This window comes from Convolutriloba macropyga, chromosome 4, assembly GCF_964194025.1.
Source record: "Convolutriloba macropyga chromosome 4, txConMacr16.3, whole genome shotgun sequence".
Lineage (NCBI taxonomy): Eukaryota > Metazoa > Xenacoelomorpha > Acoela > Convolutidae > Convolutriloba > Convolutriloba macropyga.
The window spans coordinates 76088701-76109030 of NC_134471.1; the positions used below are offsets into that span (position 1 = coordinate 76088701).

The following is a 20330-nucleotide window of genomic DNA, read 5'->3' on the forward strand; positions in this document are numbered from 1 at the left end:
TTATTGGTAAGCACAAATCTTTTCTTGGTTGATAACTTTTTTCCGCCTAAATTGATTTCACTTGGTGATAACTGAGAACCGACTGCTCTAACATATTCACAGGCAACATAGACTAATACCGGGTTGGTTATTTTTTCGAATCGAAACTTGTTTGGTTTTCAGTCTTTGCACCATCTTTAAGCATTTATAAGTTTTTTGTTTCATTTTGTTGTCTCAAAGTTTAATGAGCAGTTTCGTATCTGAAATATATCTGTTTGTGCTGCTACTTAGGAAAGGATGTTTTCCTAAGTTTGATTGCCAACTGAGGTAATCATCCCAATTCATGACTAAAAATTGTAAACTCTGTAATATATTGTTTTCCAAACACGGGTTTTCAATGATGAAAATGTCTAGATATATTGTCTCGCTTTAGAAGAAAAATGTACACAGAAATATTTAAAAGTTATTTACGTTCAAATGTAAACGTTGAGGAACTTAAAAATATTTTTGAAGAAAAAATATACACTTTTTTGATAGATTTTCTTTGTTTCTTGCAAATGTTCATAAATTTTGTCTACAAAATCACATAATTTTTGACGCCCCGTATTCAAAAGGTAGGTCACTTTCACCCTGGAGATCCTTTAATGGTGCGTAGTCACTATTAAAACATTCAGTTAGACTACTAAGGTTTCAATTATGACTTTGTCTGTTTTTTTTCAACGTATGTTTCCTTTCTTTTTCAGACTAAAGGTGCATTTTTTCTTCCGAATAATTAGTCTCTGTTTCAATTACACCTCAGTCAGAAGTCTCAATTTTCAAAATATAATTCATGAATTTCAAAGTTTTATTGCTAGGTTTATGTTTTTGACTGTATGATTTGGCTACATAGTAGCCAAATCAAGTGGTCAGTCGATTTTTATCAGGCAATGCGTAAACGTTCACTCAATGAGAAGGTAGAGCTCTCAAATTGTCTTCTTTCACTTTCGGGTTAAGCCAGGAATTCTGTGTAGTGAAGCTGATAAACTTGTTTAGATTGGTTTTCGGAATCTTCTTTCGATTGTTTTCAAAATTTTATAATTTACCTCATTGTTATTTAGTTTGTTAATATTTTGAGCAATATCAAGCAATTAGCAAAATATGCGAAATAATGCGCCTGATGTTAGATTTTTCAAGGAAGCGCTTCTGATTAATTTTCTCTTACTTATTTCCAAACCAAAAAAGAAAATTTTGGACATTCAATCGAATCAGCTTTGTCTCTTCAATTTTGACACAAAAAACCAAATAAACTATGAAAAGGACAGAAAAATTGGTTTGCTTTATTAATAGTTGGGAGAAGTTATATTGTTTTTGTTGCTGCGAAGGAGCTATATGACAATGCTCTTGGTTTTTTTGTTTCATCGCCTGACGCTCTTTCTCGTTTTACATTTGTTCACACAGCTGAGCTGAAAAAGTCATCTTTTATGAATGACTTCTTTCTCTCACTAACGGCGTTTGTGCGAGTGGCGTCATTTCTCAGTCTCTCTCTCCCTCTCTCTCCAGGGAGGATTTTCGTGATTAGATTTTTATCATAAGTGACCTACCTCACTCAAAAAATTGACTTTTGCACTTCAAAAGTTAAGTTTATCTAGAATTATTTTAAGTTCAATGAACTCACATGTCCTGTGAAGGTCCCTAATAGGGTTTTTTTGCGGAATCAATTCTAACAAGCCTAAATATTTTATCGCTTTTAATCTTTTCTTTGCTTAAATAATCTTTTTTACTTAGCCTTTTGAGCGGCGTCAGTTTTTTTTTCAATTCAGATCTGTATCCGTTTCTATCTCTATTATATGACACGCAAGTCTATTCTTTCTCAGCTATTCCGGCAATCTGCTTGCTATGTTATTGTATGGTGTTCGTTTGATTTATTCTATTATCGTTTTCTCGATAGTTTTGTTCTAAGCATGAGGCATTTTGATCTCGATCTTTTTGATAATTTTCTGATTATTGATCGAATTTTGCATTAATTTGTTTACCAGATACAATCCTAGTCCTTTCTATGTCTAACTTTTGTTTTTTGAAATTCTTTCGAGTTGATATTTGGGACTCGTCCTGATACTCGTTTTAGTCGTAAAGATTTATGTTGATTTGACTGTTGGTGAAAAATTGACTGTAGTGTAGGTGAAATACTCTACTGATGGGTATTTTTCGCTCGAATTGAAATTTATTAGTTGGCAGCTAAGAAAACAGCAACAAACACGCTATACGATTTCTTTAAAATCAGAAATTAAGCCGCTTGTTAAAATGAGAGATTTCTTTTTGACGTCCGTTTTTCATTCTTTATACTGCACCACAAAGTTAGCGCATTTGTTTTTCAAGCAATCTGCCATCTGCATTATATATATATATATATATATATATATATATATATATATATATATATATATATATATATATATATATGTATAACCTCAGCCTTATGTAAGAAGCCTAACAGTGCATAGGACGATTGAGTAGAATAATTGGCTTAGCATTATATTGAACGATTTTTTTCCATTTCTGTTCAATTTTTAAAAAAAAATTTTTGCATTAATTTTGGCCTCCTGTCAAAGAAACCCTATATGAGATTTTTGCTGCAGTGCTCTTCCTGTTGCAGTGACAAAATACTTGTTCCGAACCCACATATGGGGGAAGATCTATATACTCATGGGTTTTTTGTTCAGACATTTATTGCTGGTCAATATTTACAATGTAGACAAATGTGAGTGGCACCATTAAAAAGCTCGTCCAGCGTAGAGTTCGGAAAAAAACCGTTTTTTCGAATTTCCTGTTTTTCGATGATTTATCGAGATTAAAAATTTCGTGTGAACACGTGATGTCTGGCATGATTTTATTCTTTTTTCCATATAAAGAGTTTTCGATAAGAATATCAATTCAAAATTACATTTTACGCTACAAATGAAACAATTTTTTTAACGCACAAAAGGCCATAATTTTTTATTTTTTTTGCAAGTTACATAGAGACTAGTTACTTTTAAAATCCAGTTTCTGTTCTTGACAAACCCCTTTTAGAGTCAAATGGTGCCCAATGAACAGGCAAATCGTTTTTATGGTATCGCTCATTTTTTATGGCTCCGACTCTTGAATTTTGAATTTCTTTTTGAATTTTAAATAAAAATTTGTAGTCCTTTGACACAGGCTCGTTGACTAGAAGTGTGACAGGCTTCCTAAAAAACAATAGGCAAACCGATGTAGTAATTTGAGTGGAGAGCTAATGGCTGTTGAAACTTCACAAATGGTATTTCGAAAAAAAAAAATGTTTTTGCAACATTAATCGATCTCAAACATGTCTCTGTAAACTGTAAGTCATTCTTCTGTTGACAGGACCCCCTTTTTTCTTCTGAAGCCAAATTTTATCTATTTAGCGATTTTATCTTCTAATTATTGTCTTCATAACTTGAATGTCAAAACTTTTCATATATTTTCTTCTAATCTTTGGATATTTTATTCATAATTTTGGATGCTTTTGAATTCTTATCACATTATCCTATAATTGCCAGTACCTTTTGGCATAGAGAAAACCTTCAATAGATCATTGATGAAGTTTGCAGAGAAGAAGGTATGATTTTTATGGCTTCCACGCTGCCTTATCGCAGTTTTCTTTTGATTTTTGGCTTTGACTGTATGTGTTGCCGTTTGCATAGTCGTACTACTTATTGTGATGACTTATTGATAATTTTGGAGTAACACAATTTATTGCTTTATCATCAAAGCGTTACCTTTAACTTTTTATTTACTGATTTGTGTGGAAAACTTTTAGTCATACATATGGGCCCATTTTTTAAAACGACTGCCACTAGAATTTTTCCTCGCTTGAAGCTTGGTGGACGGACTGCGTCGATTCCGAACAAGGTCAACAAAACACGCGTTGAAAAGAAAACAAAACAATTTTTATGCGCTGCGCATCTTACATAATTTAGCGTTCCAAAATGTAGATGTTACTTAGTTTTATATTTGGGATTTAGCATCAACTTAGCGTTTACAAAGGCAGATCTAACATAAACTAGCGTTGCTAAGCCTACCTCTAACATAATTTTGATGTTTTTGGCGCCAATCATACATATTTGTCGTGTTTTCCAAAAAGCTGTTTCATAAATTTGAAGGCTAAAATTTAGCTGATTAGATATTCAACTGAAGAGCCAATTGTTAAGTATCATTAGCCATTTTTGGGAACATGTTCGAATTTTTAAACAAGAAATGATTCTAACAAATTAAGTTATTTGTGTTTGGATTGCGTTGAGTGCTAAGTTAAGGCAAATTGGCATCAATGAGAAACAATAAGCAGAAGATCGAAAAATCAGCTCAATTTTTTAATTGCTAATGGTTTCTTACAACATATATTTATTGTGCCAGTTTTTGGAGTCCAAGAATTTTTTTTTTCAAATTTGCCGATGTCTTTTAGTACAAAAGTTTTTGACGACGAAAGGATATGGAACAGTTCTCTTGACTTCGGATCACAAATGTCAAACAACAATATTGAACTAGTCAGTTTTTTGGTTCAATTCGTAATGATCGGGCCATCTGGCATATATTTGGTGAGAGGGGTCTGCTAGTTTAAGTTTTGTTTGCACGATCAAAGAAAATTGATGCAGTATTTCTCTGAGCAGATAGCAATTTTGTTGTTTTCTTTCGTTTTCTTCTCTAAAATCGAGTAATTTTGTATGCCAAGCAAACTTCACCATAGTGTGTTTGTTGATTTCTTAGACACAAGAGATCTAGAAGTTGTAAATACTAGAAAACAGCGGGTTAAAATTCTAAATTTTTGAAACATCTGCGCTTAGAAGCGTTGAACTTATTGAGATCAACGCTTAGAAACAAATAGGTGCAACATAAATACCATGGATTTACCACTGGATTGCGTTAAGTCAAGTCAGATTCCTGCAGAAAACGTGAAGTCAAGTCAGATTCCTAAACAATACATGTTCTAAGAAAACTAACTTATTGCTGACCAGCAACGAAAGAAACAAAAAACACGCAAGAGGCCACGGGTTCCAGTCTCAAAACTGTTTGCCTAATTGTTGAGACAATGCAAGGGCAGAGCTTAGAAACAATGCTTTTTTTTAATCTTTTTAACCACAAAAAGCTAAGATTGTTTAATATAAAGGCTTGGAAACGTTTAAAAATGACACATATTTCACTGCATCCACCATTAACCAACACAAACAACGCGTTTTTTGGGACTTCAATTCGCAAGGGTTTTTTTTTCTCACAAGGCAGAGCTTCAAGCGTCGATGCAATGCTAGAGGAACGCTTAGAAACGCCAAATTTAGGTAAGGTTTAAGCCGAAAGACGTCAAAAATTACAATGCAATCATTAACAGGTAAAATTAAATTTTAATTTAGGTTTTAAAAACTGTATTTCTCTTTAAAACATAATTATGTTGGTAGCGTTGCAGCAGACGCGATTATAAAACAGGAAGTCAATGATTCTTGTGTTACAGACAGAGGTCTGAGCGTAGAAAGTACCAACACGTAAAAAATGTACAATCTCCGCTCAAAGGCGACCTTAGTAATAGTGTGGGCAGGGCTCACGGGGAGGAGTAGACCCCATGTATTAAGTTTAGCCGCCTACATGTATTAAGATTATTTCTCATGTATTAAGATTAGTTATAGCGGCCGCCACGTATTAAGATTAGGAATAGCCGCTGCAGCGGATTAAGATTAGGAATAGCCGCCGCAACGTATTAAGATTAGGAATATCCGCCGCAACGTATTAAGATTAAGAAAAGCCGCCGCAACGTATTAAGATTTGGAATAGCCGCCGCAACGTTTTAAGATTAGGAATAGCCGCCGCAACGTATTGAGATTAGGAATAGCCATAGTAGTGTAGTTTGAGCAGATCAGGTCCCATTTTTGGAGCCAGTCATTAACCTTTCAGCGTTTACAAGATGGTACAGGCGGGGAATTGTACAGCTAGCGCGCTCGGGAATTGTGCAGGCGGGGAATTGTACAGGCAGCGCGCACGGAAATTGTACAGGCGGTGAATTGCACAAGCAGCGGATAATTCCCCTTGCAGTAATTTTCAACAAAATTATTGGTATAACCATCGCAATGTATTAAGATTAGATATAGCCGCCGCATTGTATTGAGATTAGGTGTAGCCGCCGCAATATATTAAGATTAGGTATAGCTGCCGCAATCTATTCAGAATAGGTATAGCCACCACAAAGTATTAAGATTAGGTGTAGCCGCCGCCTTGTATTAAGAATAGGTAAAGCCGCCGCATTGTAATAAGATTAGGTATAGCCACCGCAATGTATTGAGATTAGGAATATCCGCCGCAACGTATTAAGATAAGGAATAGCCGCCGCAACGTATTAAGATTTGGACTAGCCGCCGCAACGTTTTAAGATTAGGAATAGCCGTCGCAACTTATTGAGATTAGGAATAGCCATAGTAGTGTAGTTTGAGCAGATCAGGCCCCATTTTTGGAGCCAGTCATTAACGTTTCCGCGTTTACAAAATGGTACCGGCGGGGAATTATACAGGTAGTGCGCTCGGGAATTGTGCAGGCGGGGAATTGTACAGGCAGCGCGCACGGAAATTGTACAGGCGGGGAATTGCACAAGCAGCGGATAATTCACTTTGCAGTAATTTTCAACAAATTTATTGATACAACCATCGCAATGTATTAAGATTAGGTATAGCCGCCGCATTGTTTTGAGATTAGGTATAGCGGCCGCAATATATTAAGATTAGGTATAGCTGCCGCAATGTATTAAGAATAGGCATAGCCACCACATTTATTAAGATTAGGTGTAGCCGCCGCCTTGTATTAAGAATAGGTAAAGCCGCCGCATTATAATAAGATTAGGTATAGCCACCACAATGAATTGAGATTAGGTATAGCCGCCGCAATGTATTAAGATTAGGTATAGCCGCCGCAACGTTTTAAGATTAGGAATAGCCGCCGCAACGTATTGAGATTAGGAATAGCCATAGTAGTGTAGTTTGAGCAGATCAGGTCCCATTTTTGGAGCCAGTCATTAACCTTTCAGCGTTTACAAGATGGTACAGGCGGGGAATTGTACAGCTAGCGCGCTCGGGAATTGTGCAGGCGGGGAATTGTACAGGCAGCGCGCACGGAAATTGTACAGGCGGTGAATTGCACAAGCAGCGGATAATTCCCCTTGCAGTAATTTTCAACAAAATTATTGGTATAACCATCGCAATGTATTAAGATTAGATATAGCCGCCGCATTGTATTGAGATTAGGTGTAGCCGCCGCAATATATTAAGATTAGGTATAGCTGCCGCAATCTATTCAGAATAGGTATAGCCACCACAAAGTATTAAGATTAGGTGTAGCCGCCGCCTTGTATTAAGAATAGGTAAAGCCGCCGCATTGTAATAAAATTAGGTATAGCCACCGCAATGTATTGAGATTAGGAATATCCGCCGCAACGTATTAAGATAAGGAATAGCCGCCGCAACGTATTAAGATTTGGACTAGCCGCCGCAACGTTTTAAGATTAGGAATAGCCGTCGCAACTTATTGAGATTAGGAATAGCCATAGTAGTGTAGTTTGAGCAGATCAGGCCCCATTTTTGGAGCCAGTCATTAACGTTTCCGCGTTTACAAAATGGTACCGGCGGGGAATTATACAGGTAATGCGCTCGGGAATTGTGCAGGCGGGGAATTGTACAGGCAGCGCGCACGGAAATTGTACAGGCGGGGAATTGCACAAGCAGCGGATAATTCACTTTGCAGTAATTTTCAACAAATTTATTGATACAACCATCGCAATGTATTAAGATTAGGTATAGCCGCCGCATTGTTTTGAGATTAGGTATAGCCGCCGCAATATATTAAGATTAGGTATAGCTGCCGCAATGTATTAAGAATAGGCATAGCCACCACATTTATTAAGATTAGGTGTAGCCGCCGCCTTGTATTAAGAATAGGTAAAGCCGCCGCATTATAATAAGATTAGGTATAGCCACCACAATGAATTGAGATTAGGTATAGCCGCCGCAATGTATTAAGATTAGGTATAGCCGCCGCAAGGTTTTGAGATTAGGTATAGCTACCAAAATGTATTAAGATTAGGTATAGCCGGCCCTAAATAGCAAGTTGGCGCAGCGGGCGCGTGACGAGCTCATAACCCAGAGGTCGTTAGATCAAAACTAAATCTTGCTTATCTGGCATTGTTGCAGTACTAGTGGACTTTTATGCGCCAATAACTTGGGAAAAATGTTAAATAAATAAAAAAAATTGAATTAAAAATTACAAAATAACAGACACGGTACAAATTAAGCACATGCAATTTTAAAAATTAATCAAACAATTACATGATGATAGTACAAAAGAAAGAAGTATCAAAGTACATTTAGCCGAGTAGTTAATAAAGTCTTTAACAAAAATTTGAGTAACTAACGAAGAATTTAGGAATTTAGAAAAAAATTACTGCCGACTTTTTTACACTTCGATTTATTTTACATTAAATTTATCTAATTCTCATATAATTACCTAAAAAGCTTAAAACATGAACATCATGAACAATGTTCGTCTTTGTTTGAAATAATTTAAATAGTTGAAAGGCTGCAAAAATTTTGTAAAATCCACACAAATTATCAGTTTTCTTAACTGGTTGTTGTATCATTTTTTGTTACTTTTTATTACAAAATTTGTTTTTTTTTGGATTGGACCAGCCATAAAAATAGCATAGTAATAAGGTCGATTGAGTGCTTCACTGCTCGGAGAAGTGTTGATGATAGCAAAGCTGAAAGTGGGTAGTTTTGGAATACAATCTGCTGGAAAGGATCCAATATAGCGGTATTTGAGTTCTAGGATTCGTTCAATAGTCTTTCTCAAGGAAGTGTTATCCATGACAAACATTTTTTCTTTGCTTTCATTAGCAAGTGCAAATAACACATGAACTTCTAACTGTACGGTCAAGCTGAAAAGACTCATTCTCTTCAAAAAAGCAATAATCATTGGAACTTTTACCTTGCTCTAATAAAACTTTGCTTGATTTTTTAATTTTGTCAACAGAACTGTTATGGGAGTTGGCGGAGGAAAAGTAATTATAAAAATATACCAGAAAAATTAGGAGAGGAACATAAACAAAAAAGCCTGAATCAGTTCGCCCCCACTCAACGTCCATTTTAAGAAAGTATTCGGTGAATAGAGTGACAACTTGGTGACGATAATATATAACCCACAAACGTCTCAATGCAGAAAGCGATGATGTAAAAACAATAAAAAACAGAAAAAATGAGAAAAAATTTTCGTTAACGCAAAAATCTTCAGACATTTTTAGCAACAGTTCCGAACTGATCAATTTAATAGTGGACCTTCTTTCTCCTAGAACAATTATTTCTGTCACGCTTCTTAGAGGGTGGTCGAAAAACATTTCTAATGGTTTAATTTCACCGCTGATTTCAAGATAACGAATACTTTCTCCAGCATCTCGAAGTGAAGTGAGATCAAATACAAGCACGTAATGGTTCTGAAATAGATTATTTGGTAACGGAGAAATTTCTTCGCTAAAACCATTGCTTTCATTGTTGTTACATATGCCCTAGAGTCATTGGTTGTATCAACTGAATCTATAGCTCTACCTCCTCGAACAATTCTTAGTTCTCGTAAACCAAGTTTCTGATAATGGAAAAGATTTTCTTGAAAATGTCCTGTGAATGCTGAGTTTGTGTTCATCGCAATAGCTATTCTTGTGATTGGAGCATTGTTAAAACAATTTCCTGTATAAACTGGTTCTGTCCTGAAGGAATAATAAATGTACGTGCATTTGTTTCCATAAAGTTGAAACAAGCAGGTCGATGAGTTTATTGATATTTGATAGTCTGGTGATATACTTCGGTAATAACAACACGTCTTGTAAACAGGGAACAGTCAATAAGGCAGACGTGAGGACTGTAGGAGATTATGTAAAAATTGGGTCTTGCACGATTCAATTTCAGTCTAAGTTTTAGAGTTGGAAGCAGTAACTTTTCACATTGGAACAAATCAATTGCTATTTTACCTTGAGAAGTAGTTCCATTTTTCAGCAAAAGGTCTTCCTCTCAATCTATAACAGGGATTTTCTCCAAATCACTACGCTCTTTTTCAAATTCTTATCCATGGCAAGCCAAAATAACTTCATTATATATTGTGGAAGCGTTAAATTAATTGGAAATTAAAGCTTTGTGTCCAGAGAGGCCATTTGAGTTGTAAACCTGTTGATTGCTCAGACACACGTCACATTTGATGAAGACCGAGTGTAATAAATGATTGACGTGAGCTAGATAAATTAAATCATCATCTGTGAAAGACATTCCCACATCTGCTTTTCCATGCTCGTCTTTTTTCATAAAGTCATCAAACAATCTTTCCTTTTGTAAACCATCAATATATATATATATATATGCTTCCATTTTTTTCAAACTCGAATTCAATGCTGCTTTCATCCAATGAAGTACTGGGATAAACTTCTTGTTCGTGAGAAGATTCAATTGGTTCCAAAGCAGGAATTTTGTCAAAAATCTCCAAGCAAGATTTCGTAAAGTGAACATAACGAAAGCTGCAATCGTTTGTTGAGCTAGCTTTCATTTTATCTTAGAATAAAAATTGCTTCGAGTTCGACGACTTCGACTGGTTTTTGGGGTAATTCTTCAATTAATGCAACGTTTCCCAATTTTTCCACCACCTAGCTTTCTTTCCAAAATAATGCATTTTTTCCAACGATTGCAGCCACAGATTTGAATTTTTTCTTTCCAGTTAGAACATTTCCAATTTCTGGTGCAGCTGTATCAAGCAAATCAGCACCAACTCTTTTGGCTGCTGGGACAACATATCTCCTCAAGAAAGAAATAGCTGTCCTCCCAATTATTTTTCATAACGCTCCGAATCCTCTTCCCCTCTGTCTTGAATAACCACGAAAAAAGGTAAATCACTAACCATTTTTGTTTAACTTTAAATCTAAGAATGATTGTCAAAAGCTTTTCTAAACATTAGTACTGCTCTTGTTACACAAACAGAGTTGAAAGGATCTTTTTCGCCATAGGAGTCCCGGAGCTCGAGTTTTATGCTATGAAATGAGTTCTTTAGAGTTTTTTTTAAATTGTAAGTTTAGAAAGTTTTCATATTTCATGTATTGTCCCATTGAGATGATATCTCCACTCTTAACTTTTGATAAAAACGGAGTTTTGTATCACCCACAACATTGTAATCAGCAATATCTTTATATATCATTAAGGTGTGTATTCGTACAATGTCATAAGGGATCTTGGGAAAATGTGGACCAGCACCACTTATGAAAACACCCAAACCATAAACAGCTTCTTCGCATCCAAAGACATGACAAAAATCAGCACTAAAATTGACAAGTAAAGAGTTCTGATTAGGAAGACTCAAAGAAATTCACTGCATAATTTTTTTTAACGTTTAAATTGATTGGCGTTTTTTCTTATTTTTCACGTTCCTGAATTTTTCTGTTCATTTCATTGACAATATCAGAGATCGAGGGATATAGACCTGGATCCAGTGTGTAGTAATCCGATGGTTTTGTATCTGGTGTTGATTCATCTGGATAAAAGAATTTACCCTCTGTTATGTTTTGGTACGAGGAAGGATACGACAGTTCTGTTATCGCTACCTCCCATTCTCCATCAAGAATAATTTATTCAGGTGGAAAATTTTTGAAAGAAATAAATGCATTTTTGGGTAACAATCAAACGACACCTTAAAAATCAACTCAACAGTGAAAGAACTCATCTTTTAATGGTACACTTTGAAATCTCTTGTTCATAAAACTTACCCACAATTTCATCACCTTGTTCTCCACAAAGGCTTTAGGTTTGCGGTTTAAAAGTAGCAAAATTAACAATTTTGATTTTTTCATTTGTGAACTGAGATTTATAACTTTTTGTGAACGGAATATCTTTTTTTGATCTACGACAATTTCCACCCACTTTAAAACGTGGTAGCTTATATTGGTTTATTGGTTTGCTGTGAAAAAATGACAAAAAAATCTTTGTTTGTTACATTTTTTGGAGCTTTACCTGTTGACTCATGTATTTGTCAGCATTTTACTCCATACAGCGATAAGTAAGGTTTTTCAGAGATTTTATTGCACGTTCCGCTACCGCAGTTTTTGTATCACTTCTAGAGTAAATTTTGATTTTCTTGTCCGTAGAAAACTTTCGAAACTCACCACTGAACAATGTTCCCTGATCAACCCATACTTTCGCTGGCATACTATTTTTACGCAACTTTTTTTCAAAGCTACAACTGCATCGGTAGAGTACTTTGACTTCATTGGTTGCACAAGAACAAAGCAAGAAAAGACGTCAACACATACTAATAAATACTTCACTCGATTATTAGTTTCGGATAATTTATCCTTAGGAGCTAGATCGAGACACCAGATCTCATTGATTCGCTTAGCAATTGCTGGTAATCTTTAAAAATGTCGTGTTGCAAGACGACACAATTTATAGGAATCTTTACTGTGCAGAAAGTAGGCAATTTTTTTGGATAAACCACCTGTCTTTTGTAGATTTTTTTAACTGATCCATATGCGCCTTTTTCTTCTCTATACAGTATTTGTAGCTTGGATATTTCAAGTTTTGAAAGGAATCCAGCTCCCTCTGTATTTGCTTTAGGCATATTTGTTTATTAATTTTTGCGGATTTATTCCAGTAGCGTCAAGTATTGTGTAGCATATGTCGGAAAAATCAACGTTCTTTCTTTTTAATTTTTTTAATGCAAAAATAAAATCTGCAAAAGCTACTTCTGTATTTTTTCCATCTAATAAAATTGTGTCGTTGAGAGATAGTTTTACTCGCGGCAAATTCTAATTTTTATCTACAATTGATTCGTTCTTTAATGATCTGGCTTGTTTTTGTATTTCCTGTAGTTGTTCTCCGAGAAAGTTTACTATTCATTCGTTTAGAAACTGGATGAAATTTCTTGGACAATTTCTTAGGAACGTTTTCTTGAAGTTCTGGGGTTCCAGCTGTTGCAATTTTGACAAAATCTCTTGAGCTTGAGAATTCTTTTCGAGAATCATCAAAAATCAGCAAATACTTTGTTCCATTATTGGTTTGACTCTGAATGAACTCAAAGTCACCTCATTGAATAATATGAATGTTCTTAATGTTTTTGGGCATTAGTCCGTAAAGTGATTGATAATGTTGATAAAAATAGTATATTTTATTAAAATCGGTTGGAAAAATTCCAATAGTTAGCCAGTCATGGATAAGATGAGATTTTCCAGCGCTGCTTGGTCCCATCAATGAAATAAAAATGCGTTCCTTGGTAGAAATTATTTTGTTCATATTTTAGGAGAAGGTAAAATATAACCGACAGTACTAGATAGGATAGCAATCCAAACTGTAGTCTCTTCACAGGTTTTGGCAAGAGTTATTCTTACTATACAGCACGCTAATATTAACAAAATAACCAAAAACTGGGACAAAAAAACCATCAGAAATCTTTTACAAGTCGGTCCAAACCATTTCCACGATTGTTGTTCCTGGTTACTATCACCAAAGACAAAAATACCTAAATTTAAACCGTTATCTGTATGATCGCTCATTTACACCTTATTTTTACGGGGAAAATCATTTTTTCCCACTGTGAATGAGATTTATCTCTGATTTTATAAGTGGTAAAATAGAAAGAATTAATTAGAAAACGATTACAAATACAATTAGAAATTACAAATATTATACGTGATCAAAAAAACAAGAGTCCAAGTTCCGTAAGCATAAGCTTTCTTCTCTGAGCAGTGAAATGTATTTTTGTGTTGATACGGATAGTTGCTAAAATCCAGTCAGTATCTGAGTTGTTGAGAAGTTTGAAAACTTTTGGACAACCAAGATCATCTAGATTCTCCACATCTCTACAAATTAATTTGAGAGGAGATTACACTTCTCTAACCCTTTTGCAATGTATTCTGTTGTAGGTGAACAATGTTGTTGAATGATTCACGACAACTCAGTATATTCCAGCTTTCCATTGTTCCAGTTAAACCCATGTAAGTTTTCAGAGCACCACTTTGCTTGAAAAGTAGGTTTATAGTCTTTGGTGGGGAGGAAACTGTATCCCAATACAATTCCATCCTTAAAAACACTCAACTCCTAGACAATTTTTCCCTCCGGGCACTCAATATCAAATACAACGAGAGACAGGCTTTTTTCTAGGTTGGATTATTGCAAAAATGATTAGCAGTCTAGCATTTTGAAAAACAGTCTAGCATGTAATCGAAAACTTTCAATCTGGCAAAAAAAATCTAAAAAGGAGTTTCCATAACCAATATGTCCTCCATGAGGAACTTTTTGGTTAATTTCCTCCATATTTATATTCTCGTCTCAATTTTTACAGGCAGCTAAAAAACAATTTTTGGCGTTTTTCATTTTACGTTTCTTCCAGTATGCTTCCGTAACAATTGAATATGTTGACAAGAATGACAATATCCATCAACTTTGCATTCCTTCATTCATGTCAATGAAACTTTTTTAAACTTTCAAACTTTATAAGATAAAAGTGTAGGGAGATGCTCTAGTAAGTTCTCGTAATCATTTTTTTTTAATTCATTTTTTGTCAGAAATCTCCACTGATATCCACTCCAGCGATGTTGTGAAATGGTATTTTGTTGTTTATCTGAACAATATATAAGATTTGTTCTGCGTGATCCGTTGTGGATAACCCACATTAATTCTGAAATTTAGGACTCTATGTCCAAATTTTCTAATTCGGGAAATTTTTGAGCTTCAAAGTTTGTATAGGAAAATCTTTTAAGTTCGTAATGAAGTCTAACGTGAGAAACATTTGACTTATTTCTGAGACTCAAAGAAATGTTTCTTGAGCAACCAATATCCCAACTCATTCTCTCATCAAAGATTTTTAAAGTGAAAAATTGTTGTAGAAAAGACAAAGACATAATACAAAATCACACTTCAATTACTACTGAAATGTACATTGTTCAATGTAGGAGAAATAATTCAAAAATTGATCAGTTCCTTGAACTCGTCCAAAGTGCAGCTGACTTAAATCACCTGCTTGAACTCATTGTTTTCTTTACGACAAAGGAGCCGAATCAGCACATCAATGGAGGCTGGATTCCCCTTAACATATTGAATGAATGTCATATATATTCGTCGATTTTGTCCTATTCTGACCTTTCTGACTTATTGACATCGTTGCAGCACATCTTCCATACATGGGTTCTTATCAAATTGAGTCGGGTGCTCACTGAGTTCCAACTCTCCATTCAGGATAATGTTCTTGAGGAAACAGAATTTTTGGAATTCGTAATCTCCAATTCGAAGTTGTTGGTACTTCTCAAATGTTCCAGAGTTATCTTTTTTGAAGACCTGGAAAGTTGGTTCAGAATAATTTTGTCCATTTTGAAAAATCTGAAACACAGTAAATCCCCCAAATCTTTTTGGGTTAGAACCAAAGTCTATATAAAATGGAATGGAATCAGTTCCAGTTTTAGGTTGAGAATCGGTAAACATAGAAAGAGTACTTGAGTAAAACGGAGGGGATTCACAGATAGAGAGAGAGAGAGAGAGAGAGAGAGAGAGAGATAGAGAGAGGGAGAGAGAGAGAGAGAGAGAGAAAGAGAGAGAGAGAGATAGAGAGAGAGAGAGAGAGAGAGAGAGAGAGAGAGAGAGAGAGAGAGAGAGAGAGAGAGTGATGTTATTAAATTAATCTGAGAGAGAGAAATTAATTTAAGGATTTATCTTGTAATTTTATCCCCTGTTTCGTTTCCGATCACCTTTATTTGGTAATGATGTCGTTATTCTTCTTTCATTTCCAAATATGGAAAATTCAATTGGCTCCTTTTGGAAAAATTCTTTATAAGGAAACTGGGTCAGAAATTTAAATTTGAGCAAGAATTTGAAATAGAGCAGCATGTTTATCTTGATGTTTAGCAGGTCTGTGTTGCAATAGCGAGTAATAGTGTTTGAAATATTCAAAACAAGTAAAACAAAAGAATTTTCTGAGTTGCTGTCTTCGGACTTGTGTCATTTTTCAACTTGTGTCTTCTGGTGTCATTTGAACTGAATTGCGTTTCTTCCTTATGCGGCAGTTTAAAAGAATCACTCCAAAACCACTTTGGTTACAGAATGACAGCAGTTATGTGTCAAGTTTTACCTGACTTTAAAAAAAATTTTGTGAGAAATAATTGTTCATTTGCGTATCGGTTAAGGATTATAGACCTTACTTGCTTAGTAGTGAATACCCTGTCGCGTCTCACAATTACACTTTTTGTCCTCTGAAAAATTGTTCTCATCGCATAATTTTCATTTCATCTCCCATTAATGAATTACTCCAAAAAACGGATGATTTTCTTTTCAATATCAAACAGTGGACTGCTGATACAACTTATATAAATATCAGTTTTTGGGTCACAAGGATCGATTCAGGATTTGTTTTTTTTGTTTTTACTCAATTGAAGCGAGCAGTGCAACATAAATCGTAAAACAAGTTGGTTGAAGAACTACCCAGCGTGTCCAAGAAGAGATTGAGTAGGAAGAAGTTCAAGACACATCTACTGACAGCTGACTAAAGGAAAGCAGGCACACATACTTTGAGATCATCCTTCTTCAACTGAATTCAGACACTTAAGAACTCTGAATTAAAAAAAATTGTTGATTGTTTACTAGATGGCCATGGAGTAATTGATCACCCCGTTGTACTTTGAAGTTAGAAAGCATTAAAGTGTTTGTAATAAAGTATTTTAAATCTAGTGTGAATTCTAAAAGTCGAAAATTGATCTCAATTTATTTGTTAAATTTCAAGCTTTGTTAAATTTCAAACAAAAAACAACATTTTTTGTTTAAAATAAAAAAAGAACCTCAGATTTTTTGTTAAAAATTGAAAATGTAACCAAATTGAGCGTAAAAAATGTGCATTTTTTCTTATTTTTCTTAGTTTGACAGTATGATTTTAAAAAGAAAGAAAAAATTTTAACCACTTTTAAAATGATAAGTTGTGAGTCTGTTTTTGCAGCTTAAAGATCGGATTTGTAACACAAATTTTTTTCTTAAAAGTCGAATTTTTTCTCGACATTTTTTGTTAAATATCGAAAACAAATCCGACAATTTTCTTAAATATCAAAACTAAATTACACAATTTTTTTAATTGTCGAAAAACAAAGTTTTTAACAATAGCCGAGTACCTAAATTATCAACTAGCCTTTCGTGCTAATCTTTATTCTGAAAAGCTTGAAAAAAGTATTTTAAAAATTATATAACTGAAAATGTAAATTTAAAACAAAACACTTAAATGGTGTTCAAAAACTTTATTATTTTTATGAACAAATACAAAATAGTTTACAAATTTGAACATAGATATCATTCAAAAAGAGTTCGGATAACATGTTCTGGCAAGTTCTGAATATCATTACCATAACCTCTTTATCTCTCAATTCTACCAGGTAGTTGGCTTGAACAGTGACCGGGGTATTAAGTGCATCACTCAAAAAGATAGGGTGGTGAGCTGTTCCTTCCTCAATCGAAAAACTTGCCATCGAGGGTGTAGTTGACATGTCAGTAGATCCATATTACTGCGCTGGATCAGAGTTTTCCAGGTCGTTAAATGACGTGGTGGTATTAGTATCGATACTCAACTCGCTATGTTCTCTACTATGAGCTCTTGAAACTATTTGGAGAAGATTATTTTCCACCTACAGGATTCCTACCTGACATACCTCCGGTATAGTGAACCAGCTGTTTGGAATTCGCCCTTCCTCCCATTGAAATGTGTTCTGAATGTTTCCAGCTACGTAGTTGGCGGGAAAATTAGATCCATTAACGTGAGAATAGTGGTGTCCACTAACAACAGCAATTTCGTGTCCCAATGCGTGAGTTTCGAGCTGATTCTCTCTGATTGGAACCTGTCCCTGATGATATGTATCAAATTGTGGTCGCTAGTGCTCAATAATGTGCCACACAGTATAGGGTAAAGTGATCACAGACTCATACAGTCCGTTTGATAAATCTCGAATTCCTATCCGAGCAATCTCCTCAGTAAAAAAAACTGAGTACAAAAGGTTATTTTTTTTCAGTGAACTCCAATTTGGATTAAATGATAGTAGTACGACTATGCTTTTACCTAAAATGGTCGGTTGTGGTTAAAATGAGGGAACATTATTGACCATAAAGTCAAGGTATGCTAATTTCTTTTAGTTCGTCAAATTTCAGATCAGTCTCGGAAAATATTTCAATTTGGAACCAAATTTTTGTATATATGCGTTAGGTAAATGAATTCCGAACCTGATCTGTACTCCCACTGCATTGTAGTCTTTGTAATAATGGAAGTACAAAGCACTCTGTAGTGAAGAAGTTATTGTAATTAGGTCTGGGAGAGGAACAGAGTTGGTTTATGAAATGTTTCTGTACTGCTCCAATTAATCGGGGACGGAATACAAAGTGAAGAGCAATTCGTATTTGCTTACATGCTATTCCGAGGATAAATCGGTAGACTGTTTCGAAATAAACTCCCCATATTTAACTTTTTTTTTAGAGAACGTTGCATACTCAAGACCTTTACTAAATCGGATTAGTCTGTTGGCTTTTGTGAAATTTTTCGAAACTTTGTCAAAAAATATGATCTTACATCGAGTTCGTCAATTTTGTATGCATCAGGTATACCTTCTTTTCTCTTGTAAATCTTCTCCAAAATTTGTAAGTGGTTTTTGATCAACATGTTTCACAAATGACCAAAACTTCTATTAAAAATTAAAAAAATATTAAAAGAGAAAACGAGATAAGCAAAACGATATCATTAACTTTTACAACAGGTTTCTATTACTAAAATTTGACTGGTTTGTAGTTGGTAAAATAATTACGTCAACGTCAATTGTATATAAGTTATCTTCAATTAAAGTAGGAGTTATATTCACTAATATTTTAAAATTATACTAAAAACACATTTAGTGTACTATCCGTGAATATACAGAATTAGTTCGCTTACAATAATATTTGTATTCTCTAATTAAGCAAACATCTGACAAATTGATTTTGTCAAAAAGTCTGTTTTGGGATGAATAATGTTACTTGAAAATAGAATTTACGTCATTTCCTTATTTGGAAATAATGAGTCATACGATTTATTGTAACTAACAAATAAAAAATTGTATTCATTCTCTCTTCGTTATCAGATTCATTTGCTCGGTAATTTACATGATTTTTATTCAAATAATTTGGATCAAAACAATACAATGCCCTCTCTTGATAGAAATCTACATGTCAAATGCACAAAGTGCGAGAAAATGGTTGTCAAGCAGCAAATGGCTCGACACAAAAAATCACGTGATAGTGGGACTTCCGAATGTCCCAAGTGTCCACATTTCTATATAAAGAGGAAACAAAACTTGAATTACCACCTTGGTAAGCATCACGCTCTTCAAGATAACAAGCTTAGTACAGTGTGCACTATATGCTTGTAGGAATTTCCAGGTTTCTATGCTCTTCAACAACATAAGAGACGAAAACACGGAACATCGAGCAAATATGGAACCAAATCCAGCGAAAGCTTGGAATAAGTACTAGAGTCGGAAAAATGGATAAGAACAACAAACAGTTACAGCAGGAACATAGTGCCTGTCAACACTTCTTTGACAATACTGTGATGGAGAATGGGAGACACATAGTATTCAATATTAAATCGTCGAAACTTGATCCCAGCAAAATTAATAAAAAGCGAAGGAAGTGTTTGAAAAGGTTAACTGCGCTGCAAAAATAAATTTATCTTCTGGATTTTTTCACGAAATGCGGACACAGACGAAAACCGATACTTATATGCTCATGAGAACATCTCATTCTTTGAGAAGTCTCATTTGTTTTGTTCTAAGGGAGACTTAGTCTCACTTCAGGATAGAGTAGAGAAACTGGATTTGGTTTACTTGTGCTCAAGACTTGTTCTCAAGAAAAAGCAATTACAAAATGGTGGTATGCACCAACAACGATTGTAACATTTTTCTGTTCTCTTCTCAACAGTATCCCAATTGGATGTTTAGATGCTGTTACACCTTAACAGTTGTCGAGAAGATCACATGTAATTTGTTTTGTTACAAAAGGATACGGAGAAGCCTACAGGGGCCACCTTTGCTTATTTAGAGCTGTGGCTGTTCACTTGTATGGATCAGCTGAGCTGGAAACAAACGCAGCTAACTTGTTCAGTGACTATCTCCACGAGTCTGGTCATGCCGCAATTAACTTTAGAGGAGTATCAATGGATCACCATTCGTTTGTTGGAAACGCTATTAAACACAGCATTTTCATTTATGACATTGGCATTGAGGACGGGGATTTTGGAGGTGAACTTGCAAGAAGAAGTGTTGAGATGTACGAGAACAACAT

General features: G+C 34.9%; 1 protein-coding gene across 1 annotated transcript in view; it reads left to right on the forward strand.

Annotated features, from left to right (window-relative positions):
- Positions 1–20330, forward strand: part of LOC142338173 (uncharacterized) — a 94542-nt gene that overhangs the window by 49622 nt on the left and 24590 nt on the right. The window lies entirely within an intron of this gene.